Source organism: Pinus tabuliformis, chromosome Q (assembly GCF_031772625.1).
Source record: "Pinus tabuliformis cultivar Carrire ecotype Pingquan chromosome Q, CPIR1, whole genome shotgun sequence".
Taxonomy (NCBI): Eukaryota; Viridiplantae; Streptophyta; class Pinopsida; order Pinales; family Pinaceae; genus Pinus; species Pinus tabuliformis.
In genome coordinates this window covers 441432265-441439137 of record NC_142296.1, presented here as the reverse complement: position 1 = coordinate 441439137, position 6873 = coordinate 441432265, and positions in this window count along the sequence as shown.

The following is a 6873-nucleotide window of genomic DNA, read 5'->3' as shown; positions in this document are numbered from 1 at the left end:
CTCTAGACCCAAACGAGAAAAAAGGTGGAGTATGGGGTAGAGATCCCTTCCATGCCTCGGTGGAGTCACTGATTCTCGTATGGGACCTTCTGGATCTCAAACCTAAGAAAGGTCATTATACCTGGACCAACAATAGAGTTGGTAATGCCAACATTGATGCCCGTTTAGACCAGTTCCTAGTTCAAAGTACTCTGCTGGAGGGGAAGCATTTAATCTATTCAAAAATTCTGCCCAAAATAACATCTGATCATAACCCCATCTTTCTACTGATAGAGAAAGAGGAGGACTTGGGCCCTATTCCCTTTATCTTCAACCCTCTTTGGGTATCGAGAGAGGGCTTTATGGACATAGTGGCTCACGTTTGGTCACAAACAGTTGAAGGATCCCCCAACTTTGTGTGGGAATAGAAACTCAAGTACACTAAGTATGCATTAAAAGCCCGGGCAAAAAAAAACCCCTTTCAACTCCAACGAGTCATAGACAAAAGACAGTTTAGGCTTTAGCTGAGATTCAGTTAGGCATGGAAGGATCTGAAATCACCAAAGCTCAGCTGCTCATCGAACAGAATGCCTAGTTCATCTCCTTTCTTTCCTTTCGACAAGAAGAGGAATACTAGCGCCTTAAGTCCCGTAGCCTCTGGCTCCAAGCTGGAGACAGAAACATAGCTTTCTTTCATAGCAACGTAGAGCCTGTCTCTTTCGGAACCACATTTCCGAAATATGCAACAGGGAGGGGGAAGTTATCAAAGGACAGTCTCTCATAAAACAGGCAGCCACAACCCATTTTTAGCACCTGTTCCAGGAGGATGGTTCCTCCGATGACGACCTGGCTGCCGACTTTTTGTCAAACATCCCCTCTCTTATCACTGCAGATATAAACGCCGGGTTAATGTTGCCTTTTTCTTAAAAAGAGATAGTTGAAGTCATTTGGTCAATGCAACCGGAAAAAGCACCTGGGGCGGATGACTTCACCGTTCATTTCTACAAAGCTTGCTGGAATGGTAAAAGCCTTCCAAAAGAAATCCAAAGTGGGAAACTCCACCTTCCTTGCCCTTATCCTGAAAGAAGTTAACCCTGAATCTTTCGACAGGTTTCGGCAAATCTCTCTTTGTAATGCCTCCTACAAGATCCTTGCCAAACTCTTGCGCGCAGAAGCAAATGAGTATTCAATAAGAGCAAGGAAACAACTTATTCGGCAGCAATAGGACCTATCTCCTCTGGTCTACTTGACAGAGCCTTTTTATGAGCCGGCTTAGTCGGATGAAAGGGCTGCGAAACCAACCCCCATAGCTAGGGAAAACCAATCTCTAGTTATTGGAGACCCAATAAAATGGTTCTTGGCAGAATGAGTTACTTTTTACCCATCCACCTGCATCTCAATAATGGCATGATACAATAGAGGGAAGGTATTCAATTCGATGACTAGCTCACTCTGCTTATGCCCCCGGTGGAGGTGTGGAGCAAAGCAAACCTCCGCCAAGCTAAAATGGCCAAATTAGTAGGATGCGTAAGCATGCTCGACTGTTAAGGCCGCCATCATGCCCCCGGCAGGGTGAGGTACGTTAGTGACTCGACCTATGGGAGAGGTACGTTAGTGACTCGACTGATAAGGACCTTTAGGTGCTCGACCATAAGGATGCGTAAGCAGGCTCGACTGTTAGCCAATAGACTCAAGCCTCTGTTAGGAAACCTGATCTCCCCTCTACAGGGCGGTTTCTTCAAAGGAAGGCACCTCATAGACAATGTGATCCAAGTGCAAGAAGCCCTCCACTCTAGCCACTCTCGGAAGCAAAAAGGCATGCTCATCATGTTGGATATGTCAAATGCTTTTGACTGAGTTAAACTTTCATTTCTCTATAAAATCCTCCTCTCCTTCGGTTTTAGTATTGAATTTGTCAACTTGATAAAAGCCTGCACACTGAGACCTTGGATAGCCCCCCTGGTCAATGGCAGACCTTTTGACTTCTTCCAAACTTCAAGAGGGCTCCGTCAAGGATGCCCATTGTCACCCTTTCTTTACATCTTGTTGGCAGAATCCTTAAGTAGAAAGTTGACAGTAGAAATGGAAGTTGGCACTATTCCAGGTATCAAGGCAGCAAGAGGGGTGGATCCTATAAACCACACACCCTTTGCGGATGACTCTCTCCTTTTGGAAGGGGCCTCGATAAAGATAGCAAAGGCATTCAAAGAAATCATTCAACACTTCTGTCTAATCACAGAAGCCTTGATCAATAAAAGAAAAAGTGTGGTTTATGGCTGGAATGTAGATCACCCAACTATTCTTCGAATTGCTTGCATATTCGGATTCCCTGGGTATGACAAGTGGGAAAAGATCAAATATCTAGGCCTTGCCTTAACCTTGGGACCAAGCCCTCCCTCCATATGGATTGAAGTAATTAGCAAGATAGAAGCAAAAATAGCTTACTGGGGAGGCCAATGGCTAACAAAGGCTGGAAAGTTAGTTTTGCTAAAGGCAGTCCTCTGCGCCCTTCCCATCTTCGAGTCTTCCCTCCTGCTAGCTCCTAAGTCTACCACGAAACAGATTTCCAAACTCCTCCAGGACTTCCTATGGAATGGGGCCAAGGGCAATCAAAGAAAGTTACATCTGGTAAGATGGGATATCCTGAATAGACCACTCCAGCAAGGTGGGTTACAGATACGGGACCCAGGCTTAGCAAATTTGGCTCTCAGTGGAAAAATCATATGGCAATTGTATGCAGATAAAAATCGTCTTGTCAGCAAGATCCTTTGGAAGAAATACCTAAAGGAGGGAGGCTCCCTGAGAAACCTCACAACTGCTTCGACTCCAACAGGAACAACAATATGGAATTTAGTCAGAAGAAGTATCGACCATATTCAGCAGCATTTATACAAAATACCGGGTAATGGACAGAGAATATCACTGTGGGAGGACACCATTCAAGGGAATGCCCCATTGGCCACCCTAAATTCCTGTAACGATTTAAAGATCTGGCCAGTGAACAAAGGACTCCTCCAAGTTGCAGACATATGTTCTTGGGACAACAAAGGGAATTGGGCAGGAAGGACTTTTCCAGGGATTCCTGACCCTCTGAAAGCACAAAAAAACTTGCTTTGTGTAGCACTCTCTGGCCTCATCCCTGTCCATCGTACAACCAAAGATAAATGGGGGTGGGGAAAAACCGAAATTTATACAGCAGCTCAAGGATTCTCCTCTCTACAAGTCACACACGCATCTTTGCTAACATCGAAGCTCTGGAAATCTGTTTGGTCTCCCTTTTGCCTACCAGAAGTGAACTTCTTCACTTGGTTACTCATGCATAAAAATGCACTAACAGGAGAAAATCTGAACAAAAGAGGCTTCCACGGCCCCTTTAGATGCTGCCTATGCACTTCTGCTATTGAAACCTCTGACCATTTATTGGTTGACTGCGTTTTCACATAAGAAGTCTGGAAGATGGTCCTCCACGAACTTAGCACACCCACCCCCTCCCAGCTTTCATTCATTTCTCTATACACCTCCTGGGCAGATCAAAACCCAGATAAAAAATCTAAAAACGCAGGCTGGAAAAATATTTGGCAAGCTATTCCAAAATGCCTTTGGTGGAATGTGTGCTTGACTCGAAATGAGTGTGTTTTCAACAACAGGATCCAGAAATCATTAGAAGTGGCTGCCAAAGTAAAAGGTCTCTTGTTGGAAATAATAGACAAATCAACTTTTGCCTTTATTTTATCTGCAGAAGTCTCTACGTGGATAGGACCCTGCGTGACAAGAGAAAGGAAAGATTCAATCAACAAACTGATGAAAGCTCCTACTTGGAGCCTGTGTCTCTCTATAGGTGATTTTCTTACGTGGTGGCAGGGAACCCCAAAAGCCACTATCTTCTTTGATGGAGCGTCCAAGGGTAATCGAGGCACTACAGGCGCAAGGGGATTGATTCTTTCCCCAGACAGATCGAATAAAATCAGCTACAACTGGGGCCTAGGCATAAGTTCAAACAATCAAGCAGAGAGTTACAACCTCCTAAAATCTTGCCAGATTGCGAAGGAGTTAGGATATAAAATAATCCAAATATTCGGAGACTTAGAGCTTCTGATTAAGCTCTTAAACTCTGAAGATTATTTTACTAACCCAACTTTAAACAAAACCTTACAGAGAATGCGAAACACATTGAAAGACTTCGACACAGTTGACTCATATCATATTCTACGGGATTTAAACAAGGAAGTAGACTCGTTGGCAAATAAATGCTGCCTGTTGTTTCAAGGTAATCTTAGCCTTAATGGAGGACCCTGCTCGATTCATCCTTTGCCTTAGAAAATCTACAGAAATCAGGTTTGCACTCACTGGCCCCAATATACAGAGTGAGTGTGGTAATTGGAACCTTGAAAGTCACATTCAGGATCGCCAAGCAGCAAGCAGGTGGAACACAAGCATAAGGATTATCAAGCAGAAGGAACAACACCAGAATGTACACCAGCAGATGGCAGAAGGAACAGCCGCAGAATGAACTATAACCAGAAGGAACAGCAACATAAGGAACAACAAGCAAAAGGAACAACATAAGAAGGAACAACATCGGAAGGAACAGCAGGTCGAAGGAACAACAACAACAGAAGGAACAACAAGCATATTAAGGAACAATAGCAGAAAGCATATCAACCAGAAGGAACAACACTAGAAGGAACAACAAGCAGAAGGAACAACATCCGAAGGAACAACAGATCAAAGGAACAAAAACAGAAGCAACAGCATCCGAAGGAACAACAGGCTGAAGGAACAACAGACTGAAGGAACAACATTCGAAGGAACAACAGGCCAAAGGAACAACAGGCTGAAGGAACAACAAGCAAAATGAATAATAGCAGAAGGAACGACAATTTAAGGAACAACAAAAAGAAAAACACAAGGAAAAGGTCACAGAAATTTCTCTTCGAGAGATAATATGTAAGACAAAAAACAAAAATAACCAAAAAGATCACTAAATTTTTTAATATAAGCATAGGAGAAGGGACTACGTCATCAGCGCTTTCTCATTGCTTAGTTTCTTAAAGCTATTGTCAATTGTAATAGGAGCATGCTCCACTTTTGGCAATAAATAAATTAACCATTCTTGTTAAAAATAAAATAAAATATAAAAAATAAAAATCTTGACATGAGAGGTAAAGTCATGTTTACTATATTTAAATTCGAGTTCTTGCAACATTATGTATACTAAAACGAGGTCTTATGCATGTATAAAATGTTGATTACATCTTTTTATGGACCATAAGAAAAACAAATGGACTTATATAGATGCATAAGAGGTTTTAATTTTTTCTTCATGGATAATGGGACAATTTTGACTTTTCTTTTCAATGGTAATTATAAATAAAAGTTGAATTAATAAATATTTTTTTGCTAAGAATTAAATGATAAATAATGTGATGGTGATTAAGAGACATTTATTTGACTTTTTAATAGACTTCGTGACGTATTTTTCTTTCCTACTTAGATTATGTAAAATAAATATCTATTTTTATGTACTTATAAGTAATTTATTTAAAGTCGACATGTCTTTATCATTGTGAACATGATGTAATATTAGTTAGGAGAAATGTTTAAATATGAATTTTAGTGACTATCTCGTGATAAGTATATGGAAAAAATAATATTTCAATTGTTCATTAAGAAATAATCAAATATATTATTTGTGACAAGTTTAAATCTAATATAGTATGATTTTTGTATTATTTAACTCATATTTATTATTTAAAAAGTTAAATTTAAGCCATTACGATAGTAAATAAATAACCAAAATAGCACCAAAATGTTATATCTTTATTACTAGAAAAATATCACTTACCTCTTTAAGGGAGAATTTCCAATAGAGCAAATCCCCAACTACAAGTAACTTCACAAGCCTTATTTTACATTTCTTCATCCCCATCTTTAGAGAGAGAATTTTTTAATTTAAATTGGTAAGAGTTGCTATAAATATTAATTTTAAATTGCTTGAAAATCTCATAACTTTAATGAAAAAAAAAATTTTATTAAAAAAAAAATTTTGTTTGTTTTTTTTTTTCTTCTTCTAAAGTTATATTAAATCTAAGTTAATTATAAAATTTAATATAACTTAAGTTTTTAAGATTTAACAATAGATTGAATTTATAAACCAATAAATATCCATCTTAACAACGGATCTACCAAGAGCCGAGAACGATTGAATCTAATTATATGAAAATTTCTTTTTAGAATGTAAAACTTGAAAAAATATGTACATGTCAAAATATTTAATCCCCTTCAGTGATTGATAAATCTATGATTAAAATGGATCTATAGTATTGGTTTTCTAACTCTATATATAGATCGACTGTAGTGTAATTTTTCATTGGTAAATTGTAGTTTTGAATAATTTATTATTATTAATATTTTATATTAAAATTTGAAAGAGTTGCACATTTCCGTCTTATTAAGAACTAACTAAATTATTTTACCTATAATTTTTTTTCCTTGTGAGTACTATTATATTTTACTAATTAGGTTAGAATGAATATGAATGAACTATCTAAGAAATAGAAAAATATTTATCGTAACTTTATAATCATAGTTTCAACCATACTAAACTTTGCAATCTATAAAAATAACTTTGCATTTTTTTTTAAAGTAAGTAGTTTCGAATGCAATTTAATATATAAAATTTTGATATAAGTTCACCAATACATAATCTATAATAAATATTATTTCATAACAATAAACATCATAATGATAATCATCTAACAAACATAAACATCATTTAAGATACACATTCTGTTGGAAATAATGTTAATACTAAGGGGGGGTGAATCAATATTAAGGCTAATTTAAATTTTTATGCCAATTTATCTTTACTCATTCAAACTTGGCATTCACTGT